Raw genomic sequence first — 15,170 nt, 5'->3', positions numbered from 1 at the left:
AATGAATTTGTACTAACAGTGCAAAAGAAAACATTTTCTCAGCTTCATGGTCAGAAAAGTATATAATCACATATACTGATTTTTTTTTAATTTCTCTTATATAAATTCAGGGAAAAGAATGAAATTAAAACAAAATTCTAATCGTGAAATTCAACTGGCCCAAGGGGGAAAAAAATCTAGAAATTTAAGCTTGATGGAGAACTGTACAGGAATCAAAGTGGTTTTAAAAACACATAATATCGGCTTAAGTTCCCTTTATAGATGTGAAGTCATTTTTTCAATACAGCAGTTCCCCCACCTTATCAGCAGCGGATGCATTCCAAATCCCCCAGCAGATGCCTGAAACCACAGATAGTGCCAAGTCCGATATATACTATGCTTTTCCTATACATGTATAACTACTATAAAAGTTTAATTTATAAATTAGCCACAGTAAGAGACTAACAATAGCTCAAAATAAAACAATTATAACAATATACTGTTATAAGTTATGTGAATGTAGTCTTTCTCTCAAAATCTTATGCACTGTACTCACCCTTCTTCTCGGGATAATGTGAGATAATGCCTACGTGGTAAGATGAAGTGAGGTTCATGACGCAGGCCTTGTGATATGTGTTAGGCTACTACTGATGTTCTGAGAAGAGTCAGAAGGAGGAGCATCTGCTTCTGGACCTCCATCCCAGGAAGTGAAACTGCTGATGGGGCAGGACTACTACAGAGGAACACAATACAGGGGTAATCGCTAATGATGTAGATAATGCTGCTGACATACAGCAAAGGACCCAGTGAAGTTTCTTTATCTGATCAGAAATGGGGGAGGGGTAATGTTTTTTTCTTAAGAGAAAACATGTTTTAAATTCTTTAATTTAAAATTGCCACATTCTCATATTTTCCTAAACTCTTAAAAAAAAAAAATAGAGCTATGAGAAGAACAATCTCCTTTAACAACGATGGACAGGAATTTAGCTGCATTTCTTTCTTACTACATATGGACATACATTGTGGTCATTACTAGCTTTTATGGTATCAGAGGAAAAGGTAACATTATTTATTAAAACTCAGTCACAAAATATTCACCTACTTATTTTAAAATACTACTTTAAATCTATTAGAAATTTGGTAACAGCCATAAAATAGCCACCATCAAAGGCAAAAAACTTAACACAATAATAAATCAGCATCAATATTATAATAAATTTACGGAAATATTATTTTCAGTTTCCACAGAAAAATTTGAAGCAAAGAGCCAAGAAAAGAAAAACCTCTGTAAAGCAAATGAAAACAGGTCCCATGTTTGAGAGAGATGCATAGCCAATCCACACCTTTGACCATTGCTAAATATTACTGCTGAGTTCACGTTGGTTAATGTGTACAACCAATTCATTTTTCAACAAGTTATCAGTCTTCACCAACGTATAAGATCGCCATCTGGTGGTGATTATTAGACATGCAGAATGTCTAAAGATAACAGGGAGAACCACTCTAAATTGATGTTCTAAACTGGAAAAACTTCCCTTGGAGCTGCTTTAAGACACCTGGATCATTAGTTTAATTTAGGTCAGAAGGAAAGAATTATTGAATAAATATTCCACTTATATGTTAGAATATTTAGGAAATAACAACTATATTTTGCAGGTGGGCATGTTATGCATACCACTGAATAACCACTGGGTTACATTGAAGTAGATTTACAGTCATTTTTTAAATTGTTTTAAATACCTATAGCATTTCAGAAATTTTGTTTTTAACATATTTTTTTAATTTTTATTTATTTATGATAGTCACACACAGAGAGAGAGAGAGAGAGGCAGAGACATAGGCAGAGGGAGAAGCAGGCTCCATGCACCGGGAGCCCGAAGTGGGATTCGATCCCGGATCTCCAGGATCGCGCCCTGGGCCAAAGGCAGGCGCCAAACCGCTGTGCCACCCAGGGATCCCTGTTTTTAACATATTTTTAAGGCACCTGGGTGGCTCAGTGGTTGAGTTTCTGCCTTGGGCTCAGGTCATGATCTGGGGTCCTGGGATCGAGTCCCACATCAGGCTCCCTTCATGGAGACTGCTTCTCCCTCTACCTAATGTCTCCGCCTCTCTCTCTCTGTGTCTCTCATGAATAAATAAAATCTTTACCAAAAATATATATATATATATATATATATATATATATTTTGAGGTATATCTATCATTTCATAAGAATTAAACAGCTGAAGAATCTAGTTCACAAAATACAGCTTACTATAAGGTAAAAACTGTTATCAGAAACTTTCCAGGGGCACCTGGCTGGCCCAGGTGGTGGAGCATGTGACTCATTATCTTGGGGACATGAGTTTGAGCCCCATGTTGGGTGCTGAGATTATTTAAGTAAATCTTAAAAAAAAAAAAAAAACTTTTCAGGAAAAAAAGCATCATCATAAAAAGTATTAACCGTTCTTGGAAAAGTATCTTTTTTCTTAAAATTAATACTTCACATTTAAATGCTAAAGACAAAGGAGACCTAGTTCAATTTATATTTGCACTTAGAATATATTTATAGTACTCCTAAATGTTAATTACAAAGAATTTTTCATTTTTATAGGTCTAACCTTAGACTACTGTTAGGAAAATTTATCCAAGAAATTAAAAAATATTCTGAATGGTAAGAATTAAAAAACTATCAAGTATAACAGTTTTATTTTTTTTATTTTTTATTTTTTTATTGGAGTTCAATTTGCCAACATACAGCATAACACCCAGTGCTCATCCCGCCAAGTGCCCCACTCAGTGCCCATCACCCAGTCACCCCAACCCCTCGCCCACTTCCCCTTCCACTACCCCTTGTTCATTTCCCAGAGTTAGGTGTCTCTCATGTTTTGTCACCCTCACTGATATTTTCACTCATTTTCTCTCCTTTCCCTTTATTCCCGTTCACTAAATTTTATATTCCCCAAATGAATGAGACCATATAATGTTTGTCCTTTTCCGATTGACTTATTTCACTCAGCATAATACCCTCCAGGTCGCTCCACGTCGAAGCAAATGGTGGATATTTGTCATTTTTAATGGCTGAGTAATATTCCATTGTATACATAGACCAGATCTTCTTTATCCAGTCATCTTTCGATGGACACCGAGGCTCCTTCCACAGTTTGGCTATTGTGGACATTGCTGCTATAAACATTGGTGTGCAGGTGTTCCAAAAACTAGTTTAAATACAGCCAAATTACCAAAGTTAAAATATAGATTACATAGTAAACTCAGATATATTTAAACATAGGCTTTCAGTAGAAATGACTCCTTCTCTCACACTTCCTCTAAAGCATTCAGAATCAGTGCAGGAGTAATTTCTCTAACTACAAAATCTTCTCTCTTTTTAACCTTTTGGCCTTTTTGCTCTATGATCCTTGATTCTATATAACAGTTTCTCAACTTGGGCACCCCTGACATTTGGGGCTGGACACTTCTTCATTGTAGGAGGAGGTCCTGTACTTTGTAGGACGTTTAGTAGCATATCTGGCCTCTACCTCCTAGATGCCATAGCGCATAAATCCCCTCTCCCCAGTTGTGACAAACAAAAAGTCTCCAGGAATGCCAAATGTCCCTTAAGAGGCAAAAACACATCCCAACACATAAACCCATTGAGGAGCCACTGGTTTTAGAAATAATTGGGAGCTACTATTTATTTTTAGCAATTTAAGATTCTACAAAACAAACCAACAAAATCTACAGGTTCTTCCTCAAAAGTCAGCATGCACGCCCAGATACCTGGTAAAGCCCTTGTCCTTTTATAAAAATGACATTTAGCAATGAACTCTACAGGCAGAAATGGATCTTGAACTTGCATTTAAGGTTAAGAGTTTTACTGAAAGCTACCAGTTCTCAGTGTATCCTTACTATAGTTTCAATATAATACTTAAAAAAAAAAGTATTTAATTGACTAAGCCTTAAAAAAATAAAGGTGGGATGAAAATCTTTTTACATATGTATACTTTCAAAATATTACAAAACAAGCCCCTCAGGCCTGACTTATTTGCCTAAACCTTCACATTTCAAAGTAGTTTTTGAAATACAGACCACCTCTACGTTAACTCCTTTGGATCAACTGAATATACTAGAAAATCATCATAACTTGTCCCTGTATGTATGTATTTCACCACAAGGCAGTTATTTGGTTAATCAATTAAATTAAAATTCTTAGTCTTAACCCTGCTTAGGAGGATCAAGACTAGAGTATCAGCTTGACAGCAAAAATTAGGGGAGACTGAAGCAGATGCATACAATGATAGGAGTGACTTCAAGTGGCAAACAGCACCTCACAAAGCAGCCACACGTGGGAAGTGAGGAAGAGGCAGAGAGGGAGCTGCACTCTGAAGCCACCTCTTCTCTTTCTGAAGAATGTGTTCAGCTTTTCCTGGATCCCAGCAAAAACTCTATATACTTACAATAAAGCCCTCTTTAACTATAACAAGTTTAAATATATTTCTGATCCCAGGCAACCAAAAGGACCCTGCCTGGAATACTCAATACAATTCTACTTGCTTTTACTTACCAAAGTAAAAGTTCCATTATAAAGAGCAATAGTTTAAAAACTTAACATTTAAAAAAAATGTTGCCAAATTATTATGCAGATAAACTGGCAGATCTTTATCAATTACAGTAAGTGGTGGTTGTTATTTACTCAGACACTAGTTCTTTTTTTAAAGATTCAAGTAATATTTATCTTTTAAATGACCCAAATTTAAATACAATTATTACATCAAGCAATTATCCTCAAATTCAAAAGCATATCATCTAACTTTACATACGTTAAGCAACTAATTCAATTGAATTCAAACAAACACTATGGTCAGACATTTTATTTCACATTCTCCCAATATTTTCCATATCTGTTCTCTAATAGGAGATACATTTTATGGGACTAAAAATAAAAGTTCCTTCCAAGAGTAACTCTATGCTTAAAGAAGGTAGAGAAGTAAATAAAAATGACTTGAGGTCATCCAGGAACATCACAGATCAAAAACTGGGTTTGGGTCTCTCTCTCTTCTCTCTCTCCTAATGTTCACTAATATGAAAGTAAAGCAATTTTTTAAAGGATAAGCTGACAAGTACAAAGAGAAAGAAGAAACTACAGGGGCACCTGGGTGGCTCATTCAGTTAGGTGTCCAGACTCTTGGTTTCTGCTCAGGTTGTGATCTCAGGGTCTTGGGATCCAGCCCCATGTCAGGCTCCAAGCTCAGCAGGAAGTCAACTAGAGATTCTCTCTCTCTCTCTCTCTCTCTCTCTCTCTCTTTCATCCTCCCTCTCCCTTGGCTCCTCCCCTTTGCTCACACGTGCTCTCTAAAATAAATAAATCTTAAAATTAAAAAGAAGAAACTACAACAAATGAGAAACAAAATCTTTGGAAGACAAAGTGCACATTGCAATGGTTAGCATATTTGGAAAATAAACAGCAACCTTAAAATAAGTGGCTAAGGAAAAAAATAAAGTAGGGCTCAGAAAACAAAACCATGTTTAAATAATGAAAAACTGCCTAGAATTTTATTAATTAAAACAGCTTCTAATTAATGACTTAGTCCAGTAGATTATCTCCATAAATTACATTAGCGTAAAATTAACACTAAATACTACTGAAAATAGTGCCTCTACACACACACACACACACACACACACACACATATATATATATAAAATGTGATCTGTCAACAAGTTTACTTTGGCTAAAGGTAAAACATTACTTTAATGAGTACAGATTCTAGAGTCAAATTGCCTGAATTCAAATCCCAGGTCTACAATTTACTAGGCAAATTTGGGCAAATTACCTAATCTCACTGGATCTCAGTGTTCTCATCTGTAAAATATGGACAATAACAGTATCAAAACTGATAAAGTATAAAAATTTAACAAGATAATGAAGGTAATGAGCTTAGACAAGTTCCTGGCACAAAACAACTAAATGTTAGGTGTAAGTACCATACTACTACATAATCATCTTTACTGATTATGCTATGTTAATTTCACATTTCATATTTAAGTGAAACTGAATTTATTCTTTACATACTCATCACGGTTTCCCAACTAATTTCAAGGTCCTTGGAGATATAACGTCTTTTTTGTTTTGTTTTGTTTTTTGAGAAAGAGAGTGTGCATGCACATGCATGGGGTGGGGAGGGGAGGAGAGGAGAGGGAGAGAGAAAATCATAAGTAGGCTCCATGCCCAGAGCTGAGCCCAATGTGGGACTCAATCTCCCAACCCTGAGATCACAACCCGAGTCAAAATCAAGAGTTGCACACGTAATCAACTAAGCCACTCAAACATCCTAGAGATATAATTTTCTTTACAGAGAATTTTATTACCTCTGTATGTATACAAGAATCTTTTTTTTTTTTTTTTGTATACAAGATTCTTAGCAGTAAAAATGAAATACTCCTTGCTAGACAGGTTTGATACAAGTCACATATGGCTTTTTCTTTTTTTTTTTTTTCCTTCACTTGAAAACATGGATATTTTGAAAGGTTAAAAAAAAAAATTGGTTCCAGTATAGGTAAGATACATACTGTCACTTGCATTTCCAATTGTGATAATGGTTTCAAACTCATTGAAGCCCCTTCCTTATGAATTCTAGGAGACAAAGTAAGCAATCAATAACATAGCCAGGAAATAGTATTCAAACTTGAATCTAAGGAAATTGAGCACCAATCTTTATACCAAAGGCCTGTTCAATGGAAAGGATTTTCCATCATTTCATACATATTTGCATCTTACTGAGAATATAGTATCATATGACAAATATCCAAGTTGCCCTTGCATGATCAACAAATTCTTCATTTGAATATAAGATTTTAAGTCTATCTTTTCACTACCTAAATCATTTAGATATCTATACATATTTCAAATATTTCTTATTCTGCAATATACTTTCATTTGTTCCTTTATTCATTTAATCGTCTAACAGATATTTGTCAAATGCCTACTATGTGCCAGGCACTGTGCTAAGAGTAAGGATATCATATGCCCAGACCCAGAGATGAGAAATTCCAGTATGTTCAAATAACTTAAAAAATATGACTATGGTTGAAATGAAGAAAAGAGGAAAGAGCAGTTAAGACAAAAAAAGGTAGAGAAAGGGAAAGAGGCCAGACCTTTAAGGATATAGGTTAAGTTTTATTTTTTTAATTTTCTGTCCATTATTTTTTTATTTAAATTCAATTAACATATAGTGTATTATTAGTTCCAGAGGTAGAATTTAGTGATTCATCATTTGCATACAACACCCAGTACTCATTACATCATGTGCCCTCCTTAATGCCCATCACCCAGTTAACCCAACCCCTCACCCCTCTCCCCTCCAGCAACCCTCACTTTGTTTCCTATGATTAAGAATCTCTTATGGTTTGTCTCCTTCTCTGACTTCATCTTATTTTACTTTTCCCTCTCCTCCCCCATGATCCTGTTTTGTCACTTAAATTCCACATATAAGCATGAGTAAAATCATAACTGTCTTTCTCTGATTTATTTTGCTTAGAATAATACCCTCTAGTTCCATCCACATGGTTGCAAATTGCAAGATTTCATATTTTTATGGCTGAATAGTATTCCATTGTGTGTGTGTGTGTGTGTGTGTGTGTGTGTGTATACATATACCACCTCCTCTTTATCCATTCATCTATTGATGGACATCTGGGCTCTTTCCATAGTTTGGCTATTGTGGACATTGCTGCTGTAAACATTGGGGTGCAAGTGCCCCTTCAGATCACTGTATTTATATGTAGATAAGTTTTAGATTCATCCTGAGAGCAATGGACTTCAAAAAGGAAAACATAATCATTGATACCAAGATCACCCTAGCAAGACAACAATGTAGAAAACTGGTGACAAAGACTCTCTCCTTTGACCAAACTTTAATCAGGCTTCTCTGAGGAGAGTTGGGATTTCCCTCTTTATCCTTATAGAATCCAGTTTGAGTGAGAATCCTGATAAATCATTAATGAAAATCACTCATCCTTGGTGTCTGACCACCTTGGATACCTTACCACCCCTGTCCTGCCTTCCAGCTTCTGCCAAGTTACTCTAACAAGAATCCCCTTACCTCTGCTGTTTCCTTTTAGTAATCTTCCACTGACGGACCTCCACCTTGCTTCCTAAATATAAATGCCTCTTATCCTCATTAGAGTCAGAGTTGGGTCCAATCCCTCTCCTCCACTGCAGTGGTCCCTACACCCATATCATGATGGTCTCCCTTAAATACTTTGTTTTTACCTTCCTTAGCAGGTGTCTTTAAATAACTGTTTCTTTAACACCGGAAGCCAAATGGAAAGATACTGTTGTTATTCCAGGCAAAAGAAGATTGAGGTCTGAACTACAATGATCAAAGGGTATGGAGAGAGGAGACTGATTCGAGATAGGATGCTGAATCCACTGGATTTTGAGTTTGGGCAGAGGGAGAGAAAAGTCATGACAATGCTCACATTTTCAAATTTGAGCCAAATAGATAGTGTGCCATTCACTGAGATAAGAAACACAGGAAGGAAAGGTTTGATAAGTCCTACATAAGACACCACAAGAACCAGCTGAGCTGTCCAAGTCGAAATAACAGTGTGATGAAGCTCCTTCTGGCTTCCTCTATTGCCTCTGCAAAGAAAGTAGCAATATTTACTAAGATTGAGGGGTGAAAGGATACATTCTGAGGAGAACAAGAATGTTTGGTGTGCTCACTGTACAGCACAGGAGAGAATTAGAGGAGTATTTTCTGTTTGGTGAGGAACCAGAGGGAAAGAAGCATCAATGTATAGGGGTACCAATCTATCAACCTGGGTAACTTAATTTTTCCAGCTGTTCTGAGTATCTTCAGCACAGTTAAATTGAGAATTAGGAATTTACTGAAATATTTATCACCAAGAGACATGATGATAAATGCCCTCAAACAACAAGGAAGAGGCTGAAGACATGGGCCATCGATTCTAAACTGGACAGGAAAATGCAAGCAATAGACAAAAGCAAAAAATAAAAATGAAAGGCAGGCTAGAGAGACTCAAGGTTCACAGGATAGGAATTATGGAAGTATACTGTTTCCATATCACATTTATGACATGGTAAAATAGAAACAAATATAAATTCCTATACAGGGTCCCCTGATGACTTCTCTTATAGTCATCAAAAGCTCAAACATAGATTAGGCTTAAAAACCTGGTAAAGGAATTCAGCTCTAGAATGGCATAAGTAATTTAGAGGCCCTTGCAAAAAAATGATAATCAAGCCTAAACACACTTAAACTCATCAAAAGCCTAAAGCTCAATTATATGAAAATAATTCTCACTACAACCATCTTTACAGTTAAAAACTCAACACACTGGTCAATAATTACAACCATTGCTAAGATGATGATCCAGTGAAAAAAAATGACCATTCTGTCCAATCCCTACAAAATAATTTAACTCTTTCAGTAATAATGAATCTGTATAAGAAGTGGTTATAAGAGACTAACTTCAGATACTTTACAGTATTTTTATTACAGAAGTACCTGGCTGGCTCAATTGGTAGAGCATACACCTCTTGATCTTGTTGGGGACATTGAGTTCAAGCCCCATGCTCGGGGTGCAGTTTACTTAAAACAATATATATTTTTAAATTATAAAAATTTCAAAAATAATCATCTATTTACCCTTAAATTCTACCTCCAAGATACTCGATTATTAATTTTTACCTATCTCAATATTCAATATTAAATCTCCTTCCAATAAATACACAAAAAAATGGAATCATAAGGAACATGCTTTACTTTTTTCACTAATACTTAATCTGCAAATATACTGAGTTTAAATTATAGTTTATCAGGGACACCTGGCTGGCTCAGTTGGTAGCACATGGAATTCCTGATCTCAGAATTGTGAGTTCAAGGCCCACCGTGGGTGTAGAGATTAAGAAAAAAAATTACAGTTTATCAAAGGAAATCAGACTCATTCTTTCCTACATCAATAAATTACTGAACTAAATGCAATCTCCTTCAGATCTCTCTCCAAAAAAACCTAAGTGTCTAAGGATTATCCTGTACAATAAACAATACTTGTCTTCTTTCAAGCCATGCATGGTTTGGACTATGTATTTACATACTATATGATAAAAATGTGTATGTAGGGCAGCCCGTGTGGCTCAGCAGTTTAGCACCACCGTGGGCTCAGGGCATGGTCCTGGAGACCTGGGATAGAGTCCCACATCAGGCTCCCTGCATGGAGCCTGCTCCTCCCTCTACCCATGTCTCTGCCTCTCTCTCTGTGTGTCTCTCATGAATAAATAAATAAAATCTTTAGAAATTAAAAAAAAAGATGTATGTAACTATGTATTTACATACACATAAAACAGAAGAATTACAGTTTAATAGCATTAACCAGTCCATGCTTCTCATCTTGCTTCTTATAAAATCTCAAAGCATCTAATGTACAGTAATAGAGAACTGATTAAATTGCTAAGGTATTAAAGATAAGATTTTATTATAGAGTGCTCCATATAAGTCCTTTCCAAAGATCATCTCCTTATAAATATTGCAGTATCTCAGGTACTTGTGGATCAAACTGACTAAGCTTTTTATTTACATATCACATATACATATATATGATTTTTTCCCATGATCCTAAAGGCTTAATAGTTGATAAGAGTTTAAAACAGAACAGAGGAAAATCTGTCGGAAGTTCTTCTTTCTCATTATACCTCATTTATTATACATGGAACCAAAAGTTAAATTCTCCAATATAAACCTTTTGATGTAGCATTAACTTAGACATCAAATAATAGTGTTTAATCTATGTATTTATTTGGATTTACTCAAATTTTAAATGAAAAAAACATTATACATGTATGTGTATATATATATAAATATATAATTCTCAAAAGACTGTAATCAAATGTTAATCTTATAGAAATGGATTTCCAATTTTTTTAATAATAAATTTATTTTGTATTGGTGTTCAATTTGCCAACATACAGAATAACACCCAGTGCACATCCCATCAAGTGCCCTCCTCAGTGCCCACCACCCAGTCACCCCCACTCCCCACCCTCCTCCCCTTCCACCACCCCTAGTTTGTTTACTTCCATGTTCTGTCTCCCTTTCTGATATTTCCTACCCATTTCTTCTCCCTTCCCCTATTATTTATATTCCCCAAATGAATGAGACCATATGTTTTTTAACAGGAATCACTGGGACTACAGTACACACAGTTATCTGTTTACATCTATGTATATGTATGTTACAAAAGTTTCACAAAACAATTATCTATCCAAATGTATTGTTTGGTATTTTCTGCTGTTACTTTACTTTTTTAAATGCTTGTATAATCCAATAAATTGTTCTTGCAAATCACTAATAAATCACAACAGTTTGGAAAACAGTGAGGAGAAGATTCAGGGAACAAATATTTAGGGTAATCGCTCCTAAATTTTATTTAACAATACCTACTTTAAAAGCTGGACAAGCAAAGGCTAATCAGGTTTCAGCTTCATAACTATTCTGAATAATGGAGGACAAAGTGAAAAAAGGTAAAATTAAAATTTTAAATCACAATCCACACCATAAGTAGAGAGTTCTCATTAAAGGCCCTAGAACACAAAGGTCAACTTCATTTATTTCAGACAACTTAAGCAAAAACTGTTATCTCTAGAGTCATTCAAGGAATTAAACACTAAACCACTAACCAACAGGCCCAACCAAAATTAGTCTATCAGTGCTCATATACTATGATGCATGTGTCATTCTCTTGAAGCAGATTGAAAAATAAAGCTGAAATTACATCCTTTGGGCTTTCTATAATTTTTTTTTCCAATGAACATGATTTACTTCTCTAATACTTCTACCAATTGTAGAGGCAGGAAGATGCAGCAACCCCTGATGATCTGAGATTCACTGCCAACAAATAATTTCAAACTGCCCCATTTGAAGTTCACGACCATAATTAAGGAAGTACTAGCACTGTAAGTACAAAGCAATCCCTAGCATCCAATCCACTCAATATTCACCACTTAACCTTTTTCACCCATCTATTGCTAACTCAACACAATTAGGAGATGATAGCAAAACAAATTAGTATGAAAACTGAGTATAATAATTGTGTAAAATATGCAATTTGTATTTTTCAAATGAAATGATGAAAGTTAATCTAAAACTTCTTTCCCTCACTCCATGACTTTATCTCCCACTTCTCCCCATCGTACTTCCAAAATGAATTCTAATTCTGGAGGGGTCCATACTTTGCTATGAAATCGTATTGAAATACTGTTTTGATTTTTAATCAATAAAATTACTTTTATTTACCTTACCTCTATCAAAACTCTTTTTAAAACCAATTTGAAGTAGCTTGAAAAATGGAAGAAAACATCAATCTGACAATAAAGTTCTTATATGACCTCCTTAAAACTGTATTACCTTAAAATTCCTACAATAATGACCTTTTGGGAAATCATATTTTTGTAACAGAATGGTAGCTTAACTAATATAATCCATTAAAATTCAATGCTACAAGTAATCTCAAAATTCCTATATATCTCTATAAATTGTTTAATGATCCAATGGCTCAAGTTAATATGTAATCATATATATATGAGACTATGTGTACATATATATGTACATATCTGTGTGTGTGTGTGTGTATATATATATATATATATATATGAATGACAAAACATTCAGAAGCCTCACTTTATCCAATTAAATACATGGTAATTCTTATTAGTTCAGATCACGGAAAAAAATAATACAAATGATAATTAAATTTAAGATGAAAGTTAAAATCATAAAATTTCTAGTCACTGAGCCTTTTGCAGAGGAACAATTAGGAACCTTCTTACACCTACTCTGCCAAGCTGCGCAATGAACTCCCCTACACTGCAATACCCTGTGGGCTGAATTCTGAAAGCCTAACAGTAAGTAATAAGAAGATACAGAATATCTCACCGAAACAGAATTAAGTTATCTAGCAACCTCAGCTATCTGTAACAAGCCAAGAATCAGAAAACCACTGGAGGAGGTAAAATTGGTATCATAGAGAACGTATAACAGAAAACCTTCTCTTCCCCTGCCCATTTAAATAACTACTGGATTTCATTTGTTATCTATAACAAATCTGTAACACATAGAAATTCAATGACAAAAGAAAATAATTAAAATAAGTTTTAAAAAGACCACAACAACCCAATACTAGTGATTAGTATTCTTTTTTTTAAAGGGAGAGACATATATTACATTTTAAATGTTTCGTCAATGGTTAAAATTATTTATATGAAAATAATATTATGCTTTAAACTTCTAAACATTTTGTCCCTGATTCCTGACACAGAACTCTTAAATCCTTTGGCACTTCCTGCATGATAGCAGGGTTTCTTGTTCTAATGAGGTGACCCTTGTTGGCTCCTAGATAGGGGCTGGTCACAGAAAGCTCAAGCCATGATTAGAAGCTTGAAATTCAGTGCTAATCCCACTCTCTGGAGAAGGGAGAGGGGCTGGAAATGGAGTTAATGATTGTCATACCAGAATGGTGAAGCCTCCATAAAACTCCCCCAAGTAGATTCTAGGTGCCTGAACACATGGGTAGAGCGCTAGGAGACTGGCACTCTATGAGATCAGATAGATGGAAGCTCCACAATCCCCTGCCACACATACTTTGCTCTATGTATCTCATCCATCTGGATGTTCATCCTTTATCATATCCTTTTAGAATAAACTGGCAAACAGCAAATAAAATTTTCTGACTTCTGTGAGCTGCTCTAGTGTATCAGTTGAATCCAAGGAGGAGTCAGGGGAACCTCCACTTTATAGCTGATCAGTCAGAAGGCCAGGTGACAACCTAGACTGGCCACTGGCATCTGAAGGGGCAGCTGCGTGAGTCAGGGCACTTAAACTTGTGGGACCTGATGCTATCTCCAGGTAGATAGTGCCAGAACTGTGTTAAATTGTAGGACATTCAGCTAGTCTCACAGAATTGATTGGTATGAGGAAACACCCTCTCCCACATCTATCCTCAGAAGTGTTGTGAGTATGGGAGTCCTTTAAGAGCAAGGGAAAAACACAGGTAGAAGACTCAATTATTCCTAACACCTAACCCCTTCCCACAGAGCTATCTAGAACATCTCCATGCCAGAAGACGATCAAGATTCTCTATTTTCTATTTCTTTTTAATCAATACACAGACTAATTCTTTTAGAATTCTATTATGAGATATTTCAGAAGAATACAGGGTGGTTACTAATTACATGTTTCCATAGGCACATTCAGCATTTTATGCAAGGTATATTCTTTTCCCTGATCCTGAAGAAGCCCTGTGAGTACTGTAATTTCAATTTTATAGATGAGAAAAATGAGATTCAAAAATACTAGTTGCCCAAGGCCACCTGGTGGCAGATTACACATGGGAAACCCAGTGTGTGTGAAACCCAAACATGTACTTGTCACACCAGGAGCTAAGGTTTGGCTATGCCCAAATTTACTTTGCCCTGAAAATAAGGTTTGGGGCTTGTGGTTATTTAGTGAACTGCCTATTAACTGAATAAAAAGCAGTTCAATAAAATAAAATGAAAGACCAAATGAAGACTAATGTTAGTCTGAATGAATCTCTTATTCTTAAACAGGGAGACCAACCTGCCCAGATTTAAAAAGGTTCAGACAGGGGATCCCTGGGTGGCTCAGCGGTTTAGCGCCTGCTTTTGGCCCAGGGTGTGATCCTGGAGCCCCGGATGAGTCCCGCATCAGGCTCCCTGCGTGGAGCCTGCTTCTCCCTCTGCCTGTGTCTCTGCCTCTCTCTGTGTCTCTCATGAATGGATAAAGTCTTAAAAAAAAAAAAGGTTCAGGACAGAATCTCATCCTGAGAATACTGCTAATGGTATGTGCAAAAATGGATGAGGAAACTCCTCCTGAACATATCATAAGGTCATCTGGGAACAGTTATAAGCAAAACAAAAATAAATACAGAATATTACTGAAAAGACTCCACTGAGTCAGTGTGCTAGTCAGTTATGGCACCTGTGCAAACACTTATGCAAGGACCAGGAAGTTACGGAGGCAGAGTCCAGGAAGGAATAGAGCCCAGGAACCTCAAAATCACAAAATTAAAAGCAAATGAACCAAAAAATATATTATGTAAGTAATAATTCTAATGAATTAAGAGAAATAGCACAATTTCAAACATATATATATGTTTTATATATGTTTTACATA

The 15,170-nt window shown here is 35.7% G+C and overlaps 2 protein-coding genes across 8 annotated transcripts in view; one reads left to right on the top strand and one right to left on the bottom strand.

Annotated features, from left to right (window-relative positions):
- The window catches only part of LOC112668649 (translation initiation factor IF-2-like), an 89,263-nt gene extending 88,193 nt beyond the window's left edge, over positions 1-1,070 (top strand). The window contains exon 3 of one of the 2 annotated variants that reach the window (XM_049100038.1): positions 620-1,070. The gene's annotated coding sequence lies outside the window, so the exon portion shown is untranslated. The remainder of the gene's footprint in view (positions 1-619) is intronic. The other variant, XM_049100036.1, reaches the window with a different exon arrangement.
- Positions 1-15,170, bottom strand: part of SLC4A7 (solute carrier family 4 member 7) — a 110,069-nt gene that overhangs the window by 85,344 nt on the left and 9,555 nt on the right. The window lies entirely within an intron of this gene.

This window comes from Canis lupus, chromosome 23 (assembly GCF_003254725.2).
Source record: "Canis lupus dingo isolate Sandy chromosome 23, ASM325472v2, whole genome shotgun sequence".
Taxonomy (NCBI): Eukaryota; Metazoa; Chordata; class Mammalia; order Carnivora; family Canidae; genus Canis; species Canis lupus.
This window is presented reverse-complemented; position numbering and strand designations above follow the sequence as displayed.